This window comes from Leptosomus discolor, chromosome 7 (assembly GCF_034619465.1).
Source record: "Leptosomus discolor isolate bLepDis1 chromosome 7, bLepDis1.hap2, whole genome shotgun sequence".
Lineage (NCBI taxonomy): Eukaryota > Metazoa > Chordata > Aves > Leptosomiformes > Leptosomidae > Leptosomus > Leptosomus discolor.
The window spans coordinates 5,009,533-5,034,491 of NC_141397.1; the positions used below are offsets into that span (position 1 = coordinate 5,009,533).

General features: G+C 38.9%; 1 protein-coding gene across 8 annotated transcripts in view; it reads right to left on the minus strand.

Annotated features, from left to right (window-relative positions):
• The window catches only part of DGKB (diacylglycerol kinase beta), a 320,120-nt gene that overhangs the window by 18,412 nt on the left and 276,749 nt on the right, over nucleotides 1–24,959 (minus strand). The window lies entirely within an intron of this gene.

Sequence of the window (24,959 nt, forward strand, 5' to 3'; positions counted from 1 at the left end):
GGTAAGAATGCAAGGGTGCTATTTTTGACACTTAAAATGAATGCAATCAATAAAATCCTCCCTCTGATGAATTCAGTGGCAAAACTCTCACCGACTTCAGTGGAGCCCAGATTTCCTCCAGTATCTTGTGCCTTGCATCAGTCTAGCACAGACTCTGTCCTCAGATGGAATCATTTAACAGATACAGCTCAGCCTACTACTGTGCAATGGATTTTTTTTTTGTGTAAATAATCATCTCCTGACTCTCATTAATCACTGAATGACAAGTTTCCTGAAAAAATAGGAGGGAAAACAAGGAAGAATCAGTCCTTATAATTAAATATTTTATGAAACTTTTTAATGTGCACAGAAGGCCTTTGTAAAACTTTCCCTTAAGTGAACTTTTTTTTTTTTTCCAGCTTACCAGGGTGAAGGAGAGCCCTTCATAGAAACTTTTTTGATTAATAGTAAAAGAAGAAAAAATAATAATAAAAAACCAACCCACCCCAGAGCATTCAAATTAAATCACTTCCACCCAAAAACTACTCCCAAATACCAACGTTCAGATGTTCAACATTTGAAACAAGAGGTTTCATCTTCCAGTTCGGGAGATCATTATGGATAAGTCTTTTATGGTAAAGCTTGGCAGACAAAATGTATTCTTTTTTTATAGATTTATTCTTTTAATAGTTTGAGGTACAATTGCATTGAACATGCTGCTGCACCAAAAAGCCCCCTATTATTTTAATCTGTATTCTTTTAAAAGTTATTTGTTCAAAAGGATTTCACTGTGTTACTCTTATACCCCCTTCATCCAACAGAACAAAAGCCGTTCTATGAAAGGAGTCTAAACTTGGACAAACCGTAAAAAAAAAAAAAAAAAAAAAAAAAGCAAAGTTCCTCTCTGTTTTTATCAAATTTGATTGCTGCAGCTGTTCCCAGTTTCTGTATTTTAAAAATAGCCTTATTCAGTGCCTTGTTGGCTAAAGGCCAGAGTACCATTAGAACATGCTGTACGGAAAACCTCTATTCAGTTACAGATACAGAAATATATTTAAGATCAGTGGGGGTCATCTGCAGCAAACACTTGTATGGGGGAAAATGGAATTTTAATGCGCTTGGACTGCTCACCACTTTTAACAGATATTTAAGAACTTCAAACCGGATATCTTTCTATTTGTATTGGTACTATCATATTACTGACCATCAGGTACAATACAATATGAGCAAGTCAAGATCATTTCAACTAACAAAAATAGATCTAATTCTCAAATTACTCCTTAGTAGTTCTGGCATTCACTTTAAATGGCTCCTAGTAATATTGGATATTTGATTAGCCTATAAAAATGCCACAGCCTAGAAAAGAAAAATACAGTAATATTGACGGAAATGTAGAAATCTGATCAATGAAAACCAGCTTTGAGTTGTATATTTCTAAAAGGACTAGTACTAACAGGGGATAAATGTTCCCTTTCTGCAGGGTAGCAAACTCTAATAATGGCATTATCCCTATATTTATCCACCAAAGAGTTTTTTAGTTATCTGTCAGAAAGAAATCTTCCTTCCACTTACATGAGTATTAAAACGCCTTTTGATTAAAGTGGTAGCGATTTTGGTCCAGGAGCTAAGAAACCCCTCAAAGATGATCTTCGTTCCTCTTTCTCTTCACGAGAAGATGATCTTCCTCTTTCTCTTCACGAGAACCAATTCCATTTGCTTCCCATATCATGCTAGTATTCCATGGTGTTTGGAGATCACAGTACGGAGAACGGATACTAGTTTATCACAGTATGCTTGAACAACAGCAATGTTTATTTATGAACCAAGAGCCTAACCCCAGGAAAGTATTCTAAAAATCAATGAGATGTATCATAGATCACTTTTAGCCATTTCTGATGCTCTAGAATGCCTGCATTAAAGTATTCAAGGTTATGTATTGCTACTGCAGCTGGGGGAGAAATCTTCAGTATGGTAGACATCTCCAAGGTTGTTATTTGGATGGGTACAGGAAAGAAAACACAGCAGTGATGGCATCAATATAGTCTATATGAGGTTGCTGGGACTCCCAAGTTCTCAGTGGCTGGTTAGCCTCCTAAATTTCTGTGCCCCCACTCTCTCGGTACCTGGGTTAATTTAATTAAATGCATGCTACAATCACACTTTGGATTGCCGTTTCAATTACAAACATTGTCCACACCTTCTCTTTGTACAGAAGGAGCAACTGAATGAAGTCAAATCCAGTGAACTCTGGGGCAAGTATTCGTTACCCTCTAAGTAAATCAGACAATCTTCCTAAACTTCCTGCAGTCAGTGAAAGTAAAGAAGCTTTGATTTCGTTTCCCACTAAAGAAAATGTGTTTGGTGTTGTCTGAGGTGGCCTAGCATTTGCAGGAGATTCACAAAGGGCTGACAAGCCTGACACAGGAGCAACAGAAGGAGCAGATGGAAGGATAGTATCTTGAGAGGAACTCTGATGGTGTTAGGAACTTATATACGATTAACTGAAGAAATCTCAGGGTTTTCTACAGACAATGATTCAGAGGAAGAGTCTAAGAGGTCTGATTTTCTGGAGAAGAATGTTTTTCTCTGTTGGCACCAAGAGGAATCTTGGGGGACAAGCTAGCATGCTTGGTCAACTTAGCAGCGTGTCTAAAGCTAACTTTCTGCTAAATCTGCCACCCCAGTGTTACCATCTGTGCTAGCTCCTTTGTGGAAGCTAAGGCCTGCAGAAGTGATACACCTACTTACTCACTGTTTGACGGGACACAAGTATGCTTGCTGCCTCCTGGACTGAGCTCCAAGTACACAAGCAGATTTTCCCAATGTTTACCTTCCTTGTGTTTGTTCTGTTCTCATAATTTTTCACTGTGGGTTTTGGTCTCTGCTATCTAATCTAGACACATACACGCAATTGCAGAATTTTTTCTTCCTATCTGAATCACACACATTGCTAAATATTCTGTATTTTTTGTACTATTTTTGTACCGGTTTACAAGAAGATAGTTCTGGGATATGCAGAAACCTTTTTTATTGGAGAAACCAAAGGGGAAAGTTACCTCTAACAGTGCTGCAAGAAAAAGAAATGTCTGCTTTGATGTGCTTTACATGGAAAGACATTTCAAAACATCACAAAGGAAGCAAAAATAAATTTATTACACCTTTCAATATTTTAAGTATTAATGACTGACATCAAGCTATTTTTCAATAGCTTTTCTCAACAGTTATTCACAACACACATAGGAAGAGAAGGTATTTCCATAACCACGATCAAGATGACTAGAGAGCAGTTCCAAATTTCTCCTCAAGGACAAAAAGACCAGAGTCAGCTACAAGTGTCACAGTAGTGAGACCCAAGTTATTTTTAGCACTGTGGTCCTACAAAAAGCAAACTTTACTTCACTCCAAACAAGATGACTTATGAACAAAACTGTATCTGGTTATAATTTATCCAATTATGATGTTCTGCCACAAAATGAAAGCCACAATCTTTTACTATAACATGATCTGAACACACACTATTCAGCTATAACACCACTTGTGATGTTTCAGGTATCAGAGAAATACTGAAACAAAGTCCTTGCCCAGAGCTAATTCATCCTGAGATCCTGAGCTGAAAATCTATACTGAAAAGTGGAGCCTTACTGAATTTGTCTTTAGAGAGATTTGACATGGTAAGAAAAATATATCCTCATGGACTTTAATGAAAAATAGGAGACCTAGAAAACTAAGGGACTGACTCTCATTTTCATTCTCATTTGTCACTCTCATTTTTGTTCTGAATGATGGACAGTAAGAGAAAGTGCATGAGAAACAGATAAGGAGATCAGAGTTGTATGAACACATGTGCATTTTAGTTGTTTTCAGACTGGACTATGCTAAACCTGAATATGACAATCCTACTTGGACCAGTAGTCACCTCATCTGGAGTTCCTGAAAGAAGTTCTTCTGTAGTTGTTGACCAGCTACGTTCAGACAATTCCAGAGGGTGGACAAGCCTCCTGATTACTTACTGCCATTGCGGTAGAATGGCACTTCAGGAAAGGTTTTTTACTTTCCAACTTCACTAATTCATCTTCATTATGCATCTTTGTTTAAATTCCTCTTCTAAGCATTGGGGCCAAAACTGAAATAGTCCATATATTGGATTACTGTTTTTCAGCTCAGACATGTATTAACTTGAGCAGCTCCTGGAGTTAATTCAGTGCATGGGATCCTAGGTGGGCCATGACGGGACATTCCGTTGCGTTGTTCAAGTTGGTTCTATTGTATGTGCTATTTTCACAATATATGCTGTATGTTGTTTGGCAATACTTGTAGGGAAAGTTAATTTCCTTCATCATGCCAACCAATACTGAAGGAAAAGACACCTTTCAGGCTGACAAGTCCTGCCTCCAGTCCAAATCTGAAGGAGCAAACCTCAAATTTAAGTTTGGAACAATCATTCTGGGTTTGTTTTCATTTTACTAATCAATTACACACTGGAAAGCAAGGGTGGCAGGGCTGCTTTTTTGGTTACACACAGAAATTAATCTGGAAGGACAGAAGGTTGTTCACGAATATTTTGGCAGTTTCACCTTCCAGGTGACTTTCAACAAATGGCTATGAGACAAATTTCTAAAGGACCTTAGTTTCGGTCTCTGCCCAACAACTCATTGAAGCATGGATATTCACTGATATCAAATGGACTACGTGCACGTTTCAAGCATGACTGTTAAGTGCTCTGTTTATTCAGGCCTATCTCTATGGTAACTACTTTATGGTACATGATTTCAGAATCCTAATTATAAAGCAATATAAAGAAGGTCGTGTACAACAAACAGGTTTGCATTTACATACTTGCGGCACCTGCAAATTCAGCCTCTCTTGTATAACACAACATGTGATTGAGTTTGAAAAGTATTTTTCATCATTGTAATTCGTGCGTGGTAACAGTGTCTGAATTTTCTTTTCCATACAACTACTTTTCCCTAGGATCAGCAGCACAGCAGGACTGCAATATCCTAAGGGAATTAAAGAAAGTAGAAGATGCAGGTGCACTAATAAATGGGTGGCCTTTGGATTACAGTATTTATATGTGCTGCGCCGAGCTAAACAGAAACCTAAATGCTACACATAAGGAGTGGTACAACAAGAACATCTGTGTTGGGGAACTGAACTGGCATGGCTAACACCTCCAGTGCCAGGTGCAAAGGAAATTTCAGTACAGCGTGAGTAATTTTGACTGCTAGCATCTGTACATATTGGATTATCTCTCCTCTTCCCTCCATGTTCCACTGGAGTATTTGCATTATACATCTGGCTTTAGCTACAAGCATAGCAAAAGACAGGTTGTAATCCTTCCATTCCTGGATCTTAGCCCCTAATTTATTTTTTTTTTTAATTTGGGTCTTTCTTTTCATAGAAGCGTAAGGCCAGAGTTACTAGTGTTTCCAAAATGTATCGTTAAGGAAAATGAGCATTTTTCCCTGGAAAAGAAAGAAACATTAAAGGAAGAATTGTACCTTTCATCTGTTTAAAGCTGATCAAAATGCCTGGAGAGAAAGCTTTTCCTCTCTAAGAGGAAGTTGGACTAAAACTTCACATTTCTCTAAGAACGTCCACTCTTCTGAGAAATCCTGTATTTTCATGTAAAGTCACTTGTAAAAAAATCAATCTTCAAAATCAAATGAAGATTTTCATTTCAAGTTCAAGTGACATACCTGATTCATAGAAATATTGATGACATTTGGTAGAAGACTTAAAATACTTGAAAGAACAAGACGGCTGGCTGAAATGATTGCTAGGAGATTCAAAACCAGTCACTTACGATAAAGTCCATTGAGACCATGACTTTCTGGTGACTCAGGCTCAGTCTTTTATTTCTTAAGTAGGCAAAGACTTCAGGAATCAATTGTTGTACAAAGCTCAAAAGTCACAAAAACTACCAGTGATCATGTTAGTTCAGGTGGGAATAAACGGCCTGATCACCATTACCATGACATCAATGAAAGCTGAAGCTGTTCCCAAGAAAGGATTGGGAAGAGAAAATAAAAATAATAATAATTTAAAAAAATTTTTTTAAAAAAAAGAAAATATAAGAATAGATCCTGTGTTTTGGGACAACGACATCTACTCATGTTGCTGTACTGTTAATGTGTCTGAACCACAGCTCTCCACATTTTATTTGTCCAGCACTTGTAACAAGACCTACATTTCTGTTCAAGACAGGGACAAAATGTCATCAATAGTACTGCTGGACATATTGAGCTTTGAAAGAATTTCTTCACAAATGTTTGTGGAGAACTATTTCTTTCAGCAATTTCACATCACCTCCTTCCATCCCCAGCCACTGATTAAACCTCTTGAATACGTCTAATAAATAATCTAAAAAGGGAAAGGACAAATTATTTTAAGACTGCACTTCTCTGGGAATTGTGAGTTTGTTTCACCACATTGTAAATTATCTTTGCTAACTTCTAACAAGGTGTGACAAATATGTAACAAATACAAATAAATCCACAGGGAAGACACTCAAAAAACATTACAAAAGCTTGACTTTGGAAAAAAAATGCTAAAATAAATTTCCAATCCCTAGTTACTCATCTTTTCTTGTTACTTCAGTTCTAACGCCAAATTTCTTCATTATTTTTTGACCCGACAGGAAACGCCATCTGGCAAAAGCATGTTGCAATTCTACATAAATGAAATAATTGGATGGTTGCTTTGAAATATATTTCATAAATAAGTGTTATTATACATTAGCAAAATTCACTTCATTCCATTTCTGAGCTCTATTGCTGAGCTACGACTTTTTGTGTGCCTCGAGGACCTGGGATTCCTAGGCGGTCTTGCATCTCGTGTCAGACAGTCATGAGCCTGATGAGCTTCCACAGTCACACAGTATCAGAAGCGTATATCCATGTTTCATTTGTATTTATTGTATGCATTATTATTGTTATTGCTACTACTGTCAGACAAGGGCAGCACCGCAGACTCATCGGAACCACTGCCCTGTAGGAAGAGATCACAGTCTAAATGTCCCGACGTTTCTGCTGCACAAACGATAGGGCTGACGGGGTTGTCTTGTAACAGGCCAAATGGTTGTGGATATTCAGGAGCCATTTCAAAAGTGGATCAGGTGTCCCTGTCATGAGATATCTCAATCACACTTCAAAACGTCTTTAGAATAATTTTGGCCAGCCAGTTACTTTCAATCTACTAGCGCAAAGCTGTCAAGTTCTGAGGAGACCATCCTATTGCTGGAGTCCTACAGATGGACTTTTGTGTCTGCACTGTCTCCTTTGCAGCGTGCACACCTCCCTAGGCATACATCACGGGAGGAACCAGGCAAAAGAGACAAAGAAGTCACTGATTGATTGGATATGTGTTACAACGTTGCTCCTTGACAAGGTATGACAAACGCAGAGTCATAGTGAAAACCAAAATATTTGCTAGTGATGAAAAGTGGTACACAAACCAGCACTTGGTCGTGAGCAAACATTTTGCAGCTATAAAGACCCAGCTGCTTTGGCTGACTAAAATGAAAAGGAACAATGCTTTAAGGGCTGTGAAAGAAGATCTCACAACTGATGGATTATATGGGGGAAAAAAAAACAAAACCAAACCCAAAAAACCAAAAACTTCCTTATAAAACATGAATACTCACAGTCCTCTTCTCGTCCCTTTATAACATGTCTAATTTCTTTGAGTCGAGAGCCCTAGGTAAGCGTGCCATGCACTAAATGAAAACCTGTTCACAGCTGTTGAAACCAGTTTATTCTGTATGCCTGTTTTTGTCTTTCATTAAATATTCATTTATTGATATTAGACTTATGAAAAATTTAGCATAATTTTAATCCTCCCCTATATGAATAGGAGAAATTAAAGGAAAAGGGAGTTCATCTCAGTTTATAGGTATGTGTGATACAGCTTGTGATATTTCCAGAAAATGACAACAATATCAGGAATCAATGAGAAAAAAAAAATGTCTTGTGCATCACCTAAATATTTAACTACAATATCAGCTTATGTTAATCATATTTCAAGAGTTGGGTTGAACATGCTGTAATTGTGCCATCAACCCACATGAATCAAAGCTTTATTTAATAACTGTAAAAGCTGCCATTTGTGACTTTTAAAATATCTCATTTCTCACGGCCTTTACTCGATAATGGTCACTAGAGTTACAAAATGCTAAAAATATCAATGTTCTTGAAAATCTTATTTGAGTTCTTACTGCAGAAGCTGAAACATCTGTAGCAGTGTATGGCAGTTACCAGCTTCTTGTAGTTTCTGGCAATGTTCAGTCAAAAAGACTTTAAAAAGTGCAAGTAAAAACATTAGTGTTTTGACTACTTGTAAGAAACTGTTTTGTATACAATTAATATAAAGGGAACTGCCAAGTCAATCTGAGCTTAAAATTCAGGGGTTTGTGTTATTTTTACTTTACTTATTTTTGAATTTGTGAAAAAACAGAAACAAACCCCCAAGCTGTTGCAAAACGTAACATGAATTGAATTTTCCAGGTATTTTATTTTAATTAAAACAGAAACATATTGTTAAATTCAACAGACACACAAAATAATAAACAAGCAAGAGCAGAACCATCCCTATACAGTTAATATCTGAAAAACCCAACTAAGATCCCTCATCCTGATTTATGCAAGGAAAACTCAAACAAAACCAAACTCGAAGAACAAGTGTTCTCTCAACAGCAAGCAAGAAAGTTCAACAAAAGTTTGACTCAACTCATATTCAGATATAATGAGAGCTGGACCCAGTCCTAAATCTGTTGAATAAATGGAAAAGTATCCTCTCAGAATAAAATAAAATTAATCAATGCTATTTTGGTTATAGCATAAAAACAATCAAACAAAAAAAAAAAAAAAAAAGAAGATAAAAGGAGAGCAGTAAGGGAAAACAGAGTTAATTGCTAAGTTTTGAGATATTTATTGCCATCATATGTTTTCTTCCAAAATATCCTGGAGTATGACATTGCCAATGCTAATTCTCAGTGCTTAAACAGTTCTTTATATCATCAAAGCACAGTATACACACTGAAGTTCATGGCACTTACCATGGAAAATACAATGCACAACACTATACGGAGTCCAGAAAACTGTGGTCTTCACAAGAGGACTGAATTAAGGTCAGACACTCTGAATATTGGCACTTGCTATGTTTTGAGTTCTAACTCTGTTGCCTTAAGATTGTTCTTTTAACTTGTCTTTTTTCATGGTCAGTGTACATAAAATTCTGTAATGTAAGTTTACAGAATTTTCCACATGCATATAAAATAAACATTTTATAGAAAATTTTATGGTTATCCTATCCTACTACTTGTCATTTCTTTTCAATTACATTTTTAATCTTTTAGTTGGCAAAAGCTGTTGGTTAAAAATTTAATTAAAGCTTTATCAAACTGAAATTAATTTTTTTGCTTAGCCCCACTCACACAGAGATTTCCTTGCTGCAGCACTTCAGCTGCAAAGGCTAAGACAAAGGCTGCCTATTGCTGGTCCTGTTTTACAAAACAGGACCATATTTTGAGGCTGTATCATAGGAATCATGACTACTGCTAATAATATGAAGTATAGCTCTTTATTTGGGATCTGCTCCAAAGCCTGCCAGTTCTGTGGGAATAAAATAACCACCATGTGTTTGGTATCTTAACTTCCTAAAAGGATGTAGTATCAGATGAGTTGTTGAATTATCACTTAAAGACTTTCATTTTATTTTCATCTAAACATTAATCGCAGAGTGACAGAGACACAGGGAGAAAAGTCAAGGGTATTGAATTCCACCCAGCTCAACCATATAACTGCTACGTAACTACGCCCCACACCCGGGTCCAATTGTACCTATGGAATTAACAGAACTGTTTAGAGTTGTAATAGGCCTGGGTCCTTCTGGATCTCATGGGAATGGGGAAACCTTAATTTATATCCATTCCTACAAATTTTTCCGATAGCTCTGGTTTCACACGTGAAATCAATGATCAGCCGTGATGATCAAGGAAGCACCGAGCAGACTGCGAGCTCTCCGGGGCATGGATTGCTTTTTTTTTGTTGTTTGTGCACTACTCTGTTCCCTGTAACTCTGCTATCTGATTAGGCTCCTTAGGAGGTACTGGAATATACATAACTAATAAGCAAGAGGAGACAATTAAAAAAAAATAATAATTGCTACTATTAATCTAAGAGATTAAGATGTAAACTACACACTTTGTATTGCACTGCCGACTCCCAAGGGAGGCTCGTCAAAGAGAGCACACACACACGCACGTACTAGGCAGTGTCACCGAGCAGTGCTCCCTCCCCAGTTCAGCAGAAATTCCACCCCAGCGCAGACGGATGATTTACTTTGTATTTTCCTTGGCTGACTTGTCAAGTATTCCTCACTTCAGCTCAGTCACTCGGCCTTCTTGCAAATGCCAGCTTATTGTTCACAACTATTTTTTCCATCCATGAGGATTTAAATAGACATGAATAAGTGAATGAGGACAGTTATGAAGGAAATTCGTCGTATAAAGGAAAACCCTGAAATTCAATCATTAATTGGGCACCCAGGCTTCCCATCTTTTTCAGGCTGACTAGTCCTTGCTTATTTGGACAACGCCAATGATCTCCTTCTAGGCTGACCATCATAAAGCCACTTGTGTACAGTAGCATGGCTTTTCTCTGAGCTTGTGAGTGCGCCTGCAGCTCAATAGGACTATTCACATGAACAGATGTTACTCAATGTGAACACTGGTTGCAGAATTAAGCCTGTCCTTGCTCTTCCTCTTGCTACAAACATCAGCTGCCCAGACATCCAGGCGCTTTTTTTTTTTTTTAATGGCTTTTTGCCATATGCAAAGCATGTAGATGACAACTTTTGTAATTAAAAAAAAATATCCTCCTATCTTCCATTAGCACTTACATAAACCAATGTTTATATACTCCTCCATACAGTTTCTTGTATGGATAATGATAAAAAAATCCAGTTAGCTCTTTGGTATGGTATTTTGTGGCTTTCACAGAAAAACAGAAACCTCTATCTAGCAATTTTGAAGTATATACTTGAATGGATATGAAAGCACGTTGGACCAACACTGAGTTTTTATTTTGAAACCACACAACAAAAGCTGATTAATCTACAGATTATGTTTGAATTTATATGTTTTTTTATCATCCCAATCCAATTTTTGTCCATACCAAATTAAATATATCATTTAAAAGTATGTAAAGCAGTCTTAACCATTAAAAAAACTCTAAGAATTATTAGACAGACACTTAACAATGTTCATAAAATTGTAATATTAAATATATCATAGAATTTAGTTATCTAACTATCCTCCTCAGTTTTAACCAAACTGCAAATGCTACAATCTAAATTCACATTTGGTGTAAGACACCGCAACTTAAGACCTGAAATGGTGAGTGTTAACCTTTGCTTGTAGAAAAAAATTAAACATCATGCTTGAAAATGAACAGTAATATTAATACTTCCCATACTTACAGCCCTCATTTAAAAACTGAAAGCATTTTGTTTAGCATTTTACTTCCAGGTGATGGGCAAAACCCACCATTGATATTAGCACCTTTTTGACCATTTGTATTTTTAAATCTCTCCAACTTGATTCTGTGCTGAAAGCACAGCTGAGGCTCACAAATCAGTTAGAAAAGGTATAAAAAGATCCTTTGAAAATGAAAAAGAAAAACGCCTGAAGAGAGCGAGCTTCACAAGTAGCAACTATACAACCAGGTTTAAAGACCAAATCAGGCTTGTGGGGCTTGTTTTTGTTTGCGCATTCTTTCCTTTTCTGCGTTATAAAAACCTTCAGTCATTTCTCTTTGTTACAAACTGTGAACCCAGTAGCCTAGGAATAAAGATCTGGAAGGAAAACTTTAAGGGAAATACATTTCAGATACAGCTGGACCAGGTGGTCCAATCTGCCAGTTTACAACTAATTGGCAAACCATTTGCTCTTCTTCAGACCCCTGGAACATCACCTGTTCTTAATGACTTGTCAGAATCATGGCCAGTGGATCCACAATTTATTCTGACAGTTCTTTAAGAACCCTTGACTGAACATCATCTGGCCCTGCTGATTTATGTATACATTTAGTTTTTCTAGGTATTCTTTTACTTCCTTATCACTCATTTCAAATGATCTTCATTAAACGTTAACTCACTGTTCTTCTGTTTTCATACTGGAAAAGAAAACAAACCTGAACCCAGGGTGAGGAAGGAGAAGAAAAAAAAAACACTGTAAAACCCTCAAAAAAACTTGATGAATACTTCCATAAAACTGCAACTTCTCTGCTTCTTCTTGGTTAGTACCAAAACATGCTAAAAGGATGCAGATGCACGGACAGGCCATCTAACAGACAAAAGAGACTATTCCTGTTCAGCAGGTACAGCCACACTGGCCAACAAAGAGGGAATTTGGAGCATCCACTATCCCCCTCCCCATTATATGAAGAAAGGCTGAGAAAATTGGCTTTGTTCAGCCCTGAGAAGAGAAGGTTTAGGGGAGACCTTATTACCATGTACCAGTACATAAAGGGTGGCTACCAAGAAGATGGAGACTTCCTTTTTACAAGGAGTCACATGGAGAAGACAAGGGATAATGGATAGAAGTTACTCCTGGGGAGATTCCGATCAGACTCCAGAAGAAACTTTTTCACCATGAGGACAATTAGACATTGGAATACTCTCCCAAGGGAAGTGGTGAATTGCGCTACATTGAACAGTTTTAAGACTCAACTTGACAAGGTGCTAGGCCATATCATTTAAACTATATTTTTACCTTCAAAGGTTGGACTAGATCATCCTTGAGGTCCCTTCCAACCTGGTATTCTATGATTCTAAGATTCTGCTTACATGCCCACGACTTACTCTCAAAGGAAATAATCCAGAATCCTAAGTACCAGACATACAACTGTAGCTGTCGTTTACACAGCAAAATGCAGGGCAAGAAGATTCAGAATGACCACCTGACTTCTCCCAACCCACACCCTTAACAACAATGACCATTTCCTATGGTAAAGCCTGCATTAACTTTCTATAGTCTACTGTTTACGTCAGATTTCTTACAGCACTGTCTTTCACTTCCTCCGGAAAGTGACAGTATTTTCCGGCCTAGTATTTTCTGTTAACAAAATTCATAACATATACTTACTGGTCTTTTCCTTTTTTTTTTTTTTTTTTAAATTTCATGTTAATTCCTTCATTCTCCCAGCTTACAGAGAACCATGCTGGTACTCCTAGTACCAGAACTGCCATCTGCTGTGCCTTTATTATTATATCAGTCATTCTATGCCGTCTTCCATGTCCCGTCACCTCTTACTAACACTGCTTACTGGATCCTGGCACATTGATTCTTTTAATGTCACAATATCTCCTTTTCAAAGGCAGATTTTGATTTCATTTAAACTTAACTGATCTATTCACTATTACAACAGATTGTGATCCATTGCATCTAAATTTTAGAACCTTGTTCAGGAGGCACTGGAGGAGGAAGGAGCTGAGGAAATGAGCATATCCAATCCTTCTGCAAACCCACATCGAAGTTCCCTGTCTCATCAACAGAGAGAGATCTCCCTCAATTAAGTCTCAAGAAGATGCCCAAGTTAGGTTGGTCTCTCACTTCATTGCCCGCATAGGGAAGTAGCAAGTGTCAAAACAGTCCCTTCCACTTAGGATCCGATCCTTCCAGCCACATTACAAGGTGGGCACTGATGGCTCAAGGTTGCCTTTTATTGGGAAAGGGAATTATAGCCACAGCAGCAGTACTTACTGATTACCTCCTGGTACTAAGCGATATCCTCAGAGTTTAAGCCACACAGAAGAGGCCTACCAGTTTCCACAGCATGCTGGGGGACCATCAATGTGTGAGCAGAAAGATAATTGTCATGAGATTAGGAGGAAAGCAAGAAAAAGTAAAAAATTCCTAAACCCAGGAAATATGGACTCAGCTGCATGCAAGCTGAGAGTGCAGAACCCAGACATCTTTCCTGGATGAGGACCCTAACTAGCAGTCCTTAGTGGAAAAGGTAAAGGACCAGAGTTACCTGTGCTCCTGACTAGTACAGTATCTCCCTGTCTGAACCGAGTAACAACAGAGCTTGAGGTAGGAAATACACTTCTGCCTCCCCAGGTTAATACCAGAAGTCACAGGCGTTACCAGTAGCCAACCAAGCCGGTGGTTTCAGGCAACTGAGCAGCACGTAATGCATTTCTTGACAGTGGGAGAAACTAAAAGTACTGGATCTTTGTCTGTGGTTTAGATGGATTTTAGGCATCTCAGTCACAAGTTCAGTTGTATTTAGATTCATGTTATCCCATCTATCTATTAACACTAATATCTTGATATTAAAATTTATTTCACAGAACTGATTGGACAATTTTCTCCTGGTATCTTACTAAATTCTGTGATGCATAGTGAAGCATTTTGCTACATACCAATTACATTGAATGCCCCATGCCCAAGAATTACACCTTTAACTTCCTCGAAGCCAAAGTTTATCTCGAAAATGAAACAGTTCCTAAATTAAATACAATCAAACTATCAAAGTTTGATACGTTCTTATTATACTTTTACAAGTTGAACACTAGGATGAGATTTAAAATAAGTTGTCTGTCCTCGAAACGCCCTGAATGTCATGTTTTGGCCTGGGGAATTTCTGTAGCTGGATTATAAACTCTTGGTGGAGGGATCAAAACACTGAATTATTGTGCAGTAGACAGTGACAGTATAATACTCTACTGATCTGAAAGAACACTGCACCTTATGGTAGAAACAAAACCACTCCTTCAGCAAATACTGAATGAAAACAATAAATGAGATTGATCTGAGGGACACAGAGAATCATGCTGGAAAACAGTATCTCATGGTAGTGGGCAGCAAACCAGTTTTCATCCAGTTTCAAAGTAGTAACATAAAAATGACATGGTTTATGCTGCTCCTCTGTATAATACGTACTGTTTGCTAATACTGCTTTTTTGCCTAATAAGGACTAACGAAGTTGTACCTCAGTACATGGGATGCTAGTATCAAATTTTTCTCTCCCCAAATTGATCTGCATCATGTGTTCAGAAGAAAAAGCATGTGTAAATCCATACACATAACAAAAATAAATAAATAGGTGAAAAGTAAAATCAATAAGACACATAGTGACATGCTCCTGGGTATAGTTTCACAGGGGAAAGAACTGGCGAAATTTTCCCCCAAAGAAAACGTAAAAGAGGGGCAGAGAGGAAGCATAAGCATGAATATTCGCATTACACTTGCATAAAGAAAAGCATTTGAGAAAAATAAATAAATGAGCTCTGATTTCTTGACTGATCCGGGAAACAATTCAATTAAAATAATCAACATGCCAGATCTCCCTTCCTGATTTGCTTAAGTAAGTTTGCATTTGCAATTGTAGAATTAGATTGTGTATATATATGCGAGTGCTTCCCTCCACCTCTTCTCCCTCAGGGAAAATCAAACTTACAAGGGATAAATTAGCAAATGTCATGGAGGATTAGAGGACCTCAGGTTTCCAGAATTTTGGCTACATTAACTATAGGATTTGTATGCATTGAAAGACAGATCTGGCTCAGATTTAACTCAGCTATCTCTTTGCTAGCTTGGCTAACCAAACGTCAGTTGGGTCACGTGTGGTCTTGGTAAGGAACTCTGCATTTGCTCCACAGGGGCTGTGATTTTTATTAGTTCCTATTCCCAAAACTAAAGAGTTGAAACATGCATTTCATTGCATCACCTTTTGAAGTATCTGCACAAATCAGATGCATATGACTAAAAAAAATAATAATTTAAAAAATCTAAAATAACTAACCTAGCTAGAAGAATGAAATACAGCATAGCATAGAAGTGAATATGAGCCAGCAACACATGCCCGCAGCCCAGAAAGCCAACGGCATCCTGGGCTGCATCCAGAGCAGGTTGAGAGAGGAGATTCTCCCCCTCTACTCTGCTCTGGCGAGACCCCCCCTGCAGGGCTGCATCCAGCTCTGGGGCCCCCAGCACAAGATGGACAGGGACCTGCTCGAGTGGGTCCAGAGGAGGCCACGAAGATGCTGAGGGGGCTGGAGCAGCTCCCTGTGAGGACAGGCTGAGAGAGATGGGGGTGTTCAGCCTGGAGAAGAGAAGGCTCCGAGGAGAATTTACAGAGGCTTCCAGTGCTGAAAGGGGCTGCAGGAGAGGTGAGGAGGGACTCTTGATCAGGGAGGGTAGTGATAGGACAAGGAGTAACGGTTTCAAACTCAGAGAGGGGAGATTTAGATGAGATATTAGGATGTTCTTCTTCCCTGTGAGGGTGGTGAGGCACTGGCACAGGTTGCCCAGAGAGGCTGTGGCTGCCCCCTCCCTGGCAGTGCTCAAGGCCAGGCTGGATGGGGCTGGGAGCGACCTGGTCTGGTGGGAGGTGTCCCTGCCCATGGCAGGGGGGTTGGAACTGGAGGATCTTTAGGGTGCCTTCCAACCTAAACCATCCCATGATTCTATGTTATCTTTATCACTTTGAAACATAAAACCTCAACCCCAGTCAAACATTTCTCAAAGCATGATAAAGCGTTAAAGGTCTGTAACATAACCGAAGCTTGTATTCATGGTAAAATATACATTTCCAGTCAGATAGAGTAGATTTTGTCTTTAGAAATGGGAAAAGAACCTGCTGCTTTGGGCTGCAACAAAGAAGATGCAGGACTAGCAGTGATGGCTACAGCAGGGCACATTGCTAACGACGAGAGCGTTCTCTGATGCTCTCTAAGACTTTCCCCACACAGATTACAGCACTTGGCTCAACAGCCCCACAGTCTGTAGACTCAGCAGGAACAAAGTACCAGCAGTATTATTGTATGATACGTTAAATTCCATCTACAATAAATTCACAAGGTAGTGTAATGATGTCTTTCAAGGAATAACCCACAAAAGGCTAAAAGGGCTTAGATACTGACACCCACACAAGTGACGGTAACCCCCAAATTTCTGGATTTTGTAGTTATTTTTGACAGGGTTAACACTGCTTGTATTTATAACTTCCCTACACAGTATTTTTTGGTAGTTAACACTTTTCTGAAAACATTATGAAAACTGTTTGTATTTGCATTTATAGAAACTTGATCTTTAAAATAATTTCCCTCAATTCTCTAGTTTTCACAATATAGTATTACATTTTCTATAAATTTTTCAACGGGTTACTTGATAATTATTGATTTGTAATGGTATTTTCACTCTCTTCTCCCCTCCAAAGAAAAACTATCTTTTCCACAAGTCATTAATTTTAAGCAAACACAATTTGAACTAAAAAAATTTGCAAATATTTTAACAATAGCTACTTATATACATTTTTCTATCCCATTTTTCACACATTCAGAACTATTTGGCCTTTATATCGATGACTTTCAACTTCAATATTTGTCTCAAGGTGAACCCAATCATGGTGAATTAAATCATGAACCTTCACATACTATTTTTTTATCTTTAAGAATTTATAATTTAAAATTGCTTCCAACATGACACTGAAACCAACAAGGACAAGCAAAGACTTTAGCAAAGAACAAGCCATTAAAACTCAGTATGAGCTATATCAGTCAAAAATAAACTCACAGTTTAGAAATGTACTGCAACAGTCATTTGCAATAGCAGTTGCAAATACTGTTAGTTCTACCTGAAAAAAAAAAAAAAAAAAAATCACTAGATTTTCACTTTCAGATCACTGAAAATAATTTTCAAAAAGAGCTGAATTTTGCCATTTCATCTACTTATCTCTTTATTTAGGAATAAACATCTATTTACTCACTAAAAAACCAGAAAACATGAGTTCATGTGGTTGAACTGCATACAGGGACACGCAGGATTCATGGTTCCCCACCTGGTGTAGATCTGAACGTCCTGAGCACCGACACAGAGCATCCCTAGGAAAGGGGAACTGCACTCAGAGCGGCTACTACAGCACAGATTTCTGTGTTAGAGAAGCGTGGCATAAATGACCCCGAAAGCTGTTCTGTGAGCTCTGGCAGAGGAACAACAAGGTGTGCCATTTGCATTTCTTGGGTTTGGGGATGCTATTGCTGTTTTCTTTTCAGATACTATCCCAATTAAGGACCAAGTTTTTAATTTTAGAAGGCAATCCATCTCAGACAGAATTGCCTTGCAAAACAAATGAAATGGAAGAAAATTTATATTGAGCACATAGGGAAAGAGCCTATGAGTTCCGTCCCTGAAACCAGTTTAATGAAGAGAGAGAGATAAGCCAGCAATTTACCTCTGCTTCAGTCTGACCTTAACAGCCAGGTGATCCTGGCTATCTTTTTGCCTCTATTGCAAGTTCTGGGAACATTCATAAAAACCCATTCCGGTATTACCTTTAAGTATTACAACCAAGAATAAGTCCTTTTTATGATTATGCTCACAATTATAGCATTTTAACTTCCAAGTGCGCAGCACACCCTTAAAAAAAAAAAAAAAGTCTAAAAAATTGACTGTATCAACAGAAGGAAGGTGGTCCCACGTTAGCATATTTAATACCGAGGTTATAGAACTGGCATTTCAAATTCCCTAGAACTATTTGTGTCTGACTAGAACAGGTGGGTAAGTATCTGTATTCATATATGGTCTAAGTTACAGTGACTTAGTTCTATAACGGTCCAGGATACATACCCTGTCATGCAACTCTGCTTTGGAAGCCTATATCTGGAAGTCTATATTTGGAAGTGCAATATCCAAATATTTCACCTTTATACATCACCTACAGCTGTGGACATCCTTTTAAAGTTGTAAAAAATAAAACAAACAAACAAAGAAACCAACCAACCAAACCCCAAACCAAAAAAAAGCCCACCCAAGCAAACTTTCAAATATTATGTTCATTAGCTTGACAGAGCAAAATCATGTAAATATGGGTATGTGTACGCGTATGTGGCTATATGTTCATTCGCATGAAGGGAGAAAGAAGGCAGAGAGGTATAAGACTTACCTAGCTCTCATTGCAGAATTTCTAGTTTTAAAAGCTTAGAGACTGTATTATGTCATAAGTCTCTGGGCTTCGCTAATTCCATGACTGCAGGCTGCTTTGTGATTTTGATTTTGCAATTGAAACCGATTGGCTGGCAGACAAAGGGACAGAAACAGCTGCAGCTGGTGTTATTGATTATTTCCTCAATTTAAAGGAAGTAAAGCAGGAGGCTAACAACATTGAAGGACAAAGGCTAAGTTGTTGCTCTACATCTCTGGCAAAGCCAGTCACTGTCCGCTGCAGCATGCTCTGAATTAATTCATAAAATGTAGCTATTATCATTTTAATACCACAGATTGCTGTAGAAGTCATAGGGACTTGCCTGTCATGACAGTGAGGTTTTAATCGCATTATTTTTTTAGTAAAAACTGAAATCTCTAATATGGAAAGACACTAAATCCAATATAAACATTCTGGAAACTGCTTTTGGGCTGTTATCAGTAACATGAATAACTTTCTAGCAATACACTGAGCTTATGATAGTTAATGCCTACCCTGAGAGGTCCTGCCCTCTGAATGAGAATTGTGTCTTCCTAGAGAAAACAGAAGATAACTCTTGAAAACCAGAAGATACATTAACGATCCACGATGGAAAAAAAAGAAAGAGAAAAAATCAAATTAGAGCAGGAAATGTGTAAATTTAGAAAACAAATGACACAAACGTTGTTTTGCCCCTCTTCTTTACCCCCTTCAATGCACTGACCTGACATTAGCCACTCTTCTCTTATGTAGAGCTTCAATTTGAAGGAAGTAAAGCAGAAGAATTGAACAGAGCCTATCTCCATTAAAGAAACATGTGATAACGTAGATGCATGGTATAAACAGCAGGATGGACAAACCCCCTTGGTGTAAAATTAGGTTTGTACTCGCACAGCTTCCGCTGGCGAGCGCCTGGATGGAGGCCTCTCAACACACAGAACTGGACCGAGGTAGTGGGCATTGCACTGTTTTAAGAGGCAGTTTTCAAGCAACAGCAGCAGGAGGAATCGGATGCTCCTTTGCAACCAACGTTTTTACAATTAAAAAATGACGAAACCAGATATTTGTAAAGACAAAAAAAACCCACAGCAACTTGCAGGAGCCCCTTACCTATGCCACTCAGCCACTCGCACAGCCCTGCTGCGACAAAAACTCCCCCGCCTCCCCAGGCAGCCTATTCCAGTTCCTCGCTCTCATTACCATTACAAAGTTTTTCTAGTCTCGCTGAATCTCTCGACAGAATTTAAGCCCATTACTCGTTGTTCTGTTCTCCACGTACGTACAGAACAGATGATCCCCTTCTGCTTTAAGGAGCTGGAAGCCATCCTCGTGCTTGCTCTCAGGCTTTCCAAACTGTGCAGGGATCTTTTAAAGAAATGCCCTCTAGGATCTGAGATTGTGCTTAGGTGATCACAAAGACTAGATCTGTGCATGACTGGATCATCTGAGAATAAGTATCGTCTGCACAAGCAGACCTCAGCATTTCTGTTGAGAACACCCAGTATGATGCCTCCTCCTACGCCCATGGATTGACCGCCTGTGCTCTCCATCTGCATTTTATCTTACCCTCCTCTTGCCTTCCAGTCCAAGTATTCTGTCTGTAATACTAAACTAAACAAGGTCAGGTTTTCTGACCCTGAGGCTAACTGGCACAGAATGGCTTCCTTCCATACAGTTAAACTCTCTCCTCCCAGATAACAGTATAGCTTTGTCAGTACTGCCTACTGGGAACAGTCCCTGGCCTGCGCCCAGATATTATCTAGGAAAGTTAGTTTCCACGGGGGAGAAGTCTTGCTAAGGAGCATGTGCCAGGGCTTGAGGCTTCTCCCCATTTAATTTACAGCCATAAATGTAGCCAAGGATGTTGACCCTATCACGTTAGAGGAGAAGTTTACGGCCACTAACCCTTTGGATATGGTGTTTCAGTTCCTGAGATCAGCTGCCACCTTAGAAAAAGCCCACGGCCAAGGAGCTGGTGGTTCCTGTTCTCCACTGTTAGAAAGTTCTTGGTGGCTGTGGATGGCTAACGGAGAAAGCTGAGAAAGTTGAGGTAGGCTCTGCTGATGTGAATCTTCTAACTGCATCAGGATTTTTCTAACTACCTCAGAAGTCCTTTGACTTTTCTGGCCTCTCCCAGCTCCTGAGAGGTAGAAAGGCGTACTTCCCAAATGTGCTGAGCCTGTTGTGGAAGCTGGTGTTATCCAAAGAAGAGGCTGTAAAGACTAGACATGCAGGAGCTGAACAGCTCCAGATACTGAGGAAGATGCAACTTGTGCTTATCTCATGACTCTAGAAAGTACTGTCAGTCACCTCCTGTTCCTGCCCTGCCGCTTTCATGTGGTACTGTTCTAGTACAATTTTAAGACACCTGTCTCAAAGATTTCTTCAGCCAGCTAAGCTCTAATTGCTTATGCTCTCTTGTCCTTGCGACTATTCCCACTGCTTAGATTTCTTACACTAGTGTTTGTCACCTACCAACATTACCAGAGATTTAACTCTTGACCAGTGCTCATCTCAGGTATTTCACTTGATACTCTATTTGTATTAAAAGCAAACTGGTCGACTATCTTGACTTGCAGAGGTGGCCAGTGGTATCCTGGGCTGCATTAGACAAAATAACACCAGCAGGTGGAGAGAGGTGATCCTTCCCCTGTACTCAGCACTGGTGAGGCCATGCCTGGAGTGCTGGGTCCTGTTCAGTGCAAGAGAGACATGGACACACTGGAGAGGGTTGAACGCAGGGCCATGAAGATGATTAAGCAACTGGAGCGCCTCTGCTATGAGGAAAGGCTGAGAGAGCTGAGACTGTTAGCTTGGGGAAGAGAAGGCTCAGGGGGCTCTTACAAACCGTGAGTCCAGAAAACACTAATTATTTAGCTACTGTGAACTGACCCATTTGCCTTTCCTTTTTTCTAACTCTGGGGGGAACACATTGAGAAATACGTGGAAAAAATTGAGAAGGCAAATCTTTTTCTTCTTTCAAGATGACGGTTTTTGAAAACATGACGGAACTCTGTATGGCTTACACCATCCCGCAGGAACCTCTGTTACTGGGAACAGGCTAAATTAAAAGGCACACAAGCCATACTGATGCCACCAGTTCTCACGAGTGTGCATGAACCCTTTGAAAGTACATGTAATGGTGCAATAGGACAGACCACAGAGGATATTCTCCCAGTTCATCCAGAGCCTAAAGGAGAGGCCAGACGACCTATAGCTTTATTGTGCCCAGCTGACCACATGTGTCCTCCTACTGCTCCCTGTATGCCTTCTGGAAGCACTGGGAGAGTCCAGTCCAGCACTGACCCATACCCTCAGCCTTCACTGACATCCTGACTGTACACTTGGTAGAAGTAAGGAGGTCCATAGCAAGACAAAACTGGATGACTGAAGAATTTCTATAGATTGTAGTTCTGATTCAGCACCTACTTCAGGCAACAGCAAAATCTCCGCTGGTTAAACTGGAACAGGATGGGATGGGTATGTGCATGGGTGACTGTAGATTCCTTTGTCTAATGCTGCTCTCACCTCTCCTGAAAAGACCTAATCTATTCTTGCATACTTAAAGAGGTATTTATTAATGTTTAGCTTCCTGTAGATAATTTGGCTGCTCTATGCAGCCATAAAATTTTATGACAGTAAACATGAGAGATGTGCCTAAATTGCACAGAAATGTTTCTAGACTGCCTGTTTTATTTTTCTTTTATAGTGTCAGTCCCATTAAATTTACATTGGTGCTAATTTTACAAAAACTTTGTGTCAAAATTATTAAGGTGACAAATATGCTGAGTCGATTAATTTTAGCTATGGCCCCTGAACGAGCGCATACAGTACCTTTCAGTCTGAAACGTACATATGTGGAAACTCTGCAGCAAATGCTGCTATGCTTATCCAACTCCTGCAGTTGTCAGAGGGACCAGTGATGACAGAAAGAGATCATTAAAATGAGATTTTAATTGTTCAAATCTCAACATGACCATCAGAGCACAATGCCTTTCAAAATAGAAGATGCTTATTTCTTAACATTTTGAAAAATCTACAGTAACAGCAAAAGAGAAATATATAGTTATTTAATAATATAGTTTGCTATAAAAAACAGCTGAATATTATACTACTGAGGTCAGACGATACATCAGCTGCTAGACCTTCCAGGTACGAAAGCAGAGCACTCACGTGATTTACTGAAAGAGCTATAAACCACTACAGAATTAACACAGCACAGATTTCTGTAAAGATTGTCGAGAGAAGATTAAGATTATGAGGAACATATACAGAACAGTTTATCTTTTGATGAGGGAATATTGCTGCAGAATCGTGCTCAGTGCCTACTTAGATGAACTTTCCTAGCCTGGAAGTCCTCAGCCAAAAGAAACAATATATGGCTTAAAAGGTTGTGCAAGTCAAAGCACTTTTCCTTTACACTGAAATGACTTCAAGCAAGATATTTCTTCTTGCTCCATCTCATCCTTGTGTTAGGGTCAAACCCCTCCACCTGAGATAGTCACAAAATGACATGCAGGTCAGTAACTTAATCTCTCCTGAATCCTATTTAACTCAAAGCACTGCAAGTGAGTCCTGCTAGTTTGTTTATAGCCAACATCACCAAAACTAGCATGACTGAAACAACACACACCTCAGTTCTTCAGTACTGCAATGTTACTTTTCTGCATATTTTCTCCATAAGTATTTCCCCTTTGCCTGCCTTCCCTTTCCATGTCTTCCCTCTGTTTTCCTTCATGTCTTGGCAACCGTACTAAATTTGAGCTAAACAATGTTTTAGTTATGAAATCATACGATAATGGCTTTCGGTTTTGCTACAGACATGGTTCTTGCAAGATATTTTTCTTTGTCTGAGGAAAATATTTTTATTTGTCTGAGTTCACAAAGCAGAACCTTGTTTGGTCTAGTAATAACCTAGAACTATGTATCTGATCAATAGCTCACTTTGAATCCCTGCAAAACATATTCAGCAAGTACCTATGTAGATTTTCTCCTGCTTTTTTAAAACGCATGCCCAAAGCAGACAGGTACTTCTGAAATTCTGATTATACCACAGCGAAGAGACAGATCTGCCACGCCACTGGCACAGTATTTTCCCAGGAAAAGGATTAAATATTCCCAAATCCTATTTTCCTAACTCCTTTTTCTGTTTGCTTCCCCTCATTCATTTTGCATTCATCTTTGGCTTGCATCTGTTTACACACTACTCTATTATTCATCTATAGTGCAACGGTGCAGCAGCCACCGCATCTTTCTCGTATCATTTTTGCAGCTTTTGTTTCAAACTTGCTGGTTTTGTAAACTTATATAAGCAATTAAGCCAAGGAAGGGTATGAACACATAAAGTGTAGTTTGAACATCAAGCTTTTACAACATCGGCAAGGTTATTGCTGACGCCAGAGAAGAGTAACGTTAAAAATTGTCTGCTAGGAAGTTTCAGGCTCAAAGGCACGATGAATGAGAAACGCTAGGAATCCAAGGTGTAGGAATCGTAACAGATTTCTGATGTCAATGAATATGAAATACTTCACAGGCTATCTGGCTTTGCTCTGTAAAGGCAACAAAACAGAGCTCCTCCAAACAGGACAACAAACTCTTTGAGCATCACTTCACCGTGATTGTCCCTCTTTACCTACAATTTTTCATGGGAAATGGTGATTTAAGACAAATTTATGTAAATATCACTAAGCCCAAAAGAGATCCTTCAGCCTCTCCCCTACAAATCTTTTTCATACCCACATCAGCATAATTTTGTCCTATTTTCTCTGTCATCAGTTCCCATCTTAGCTTTTCCTCCAAATACAGGACTTCACAGCTTCCTAACTAGGCCGACAAACTGTTTTATAATGCAAGAAAATGGAAACACTCAAAGACAACAAAAAGGAAGCAGAATTAAAGAATAAAAACAAGCACCAGCTTTCTTATGAAATAAACTATTGAACCACGGCAGAAAATACTATTGCAGTAGTGAGTAAACAAGGACTCTGAATCAAATTTAAATAAATAAAATAA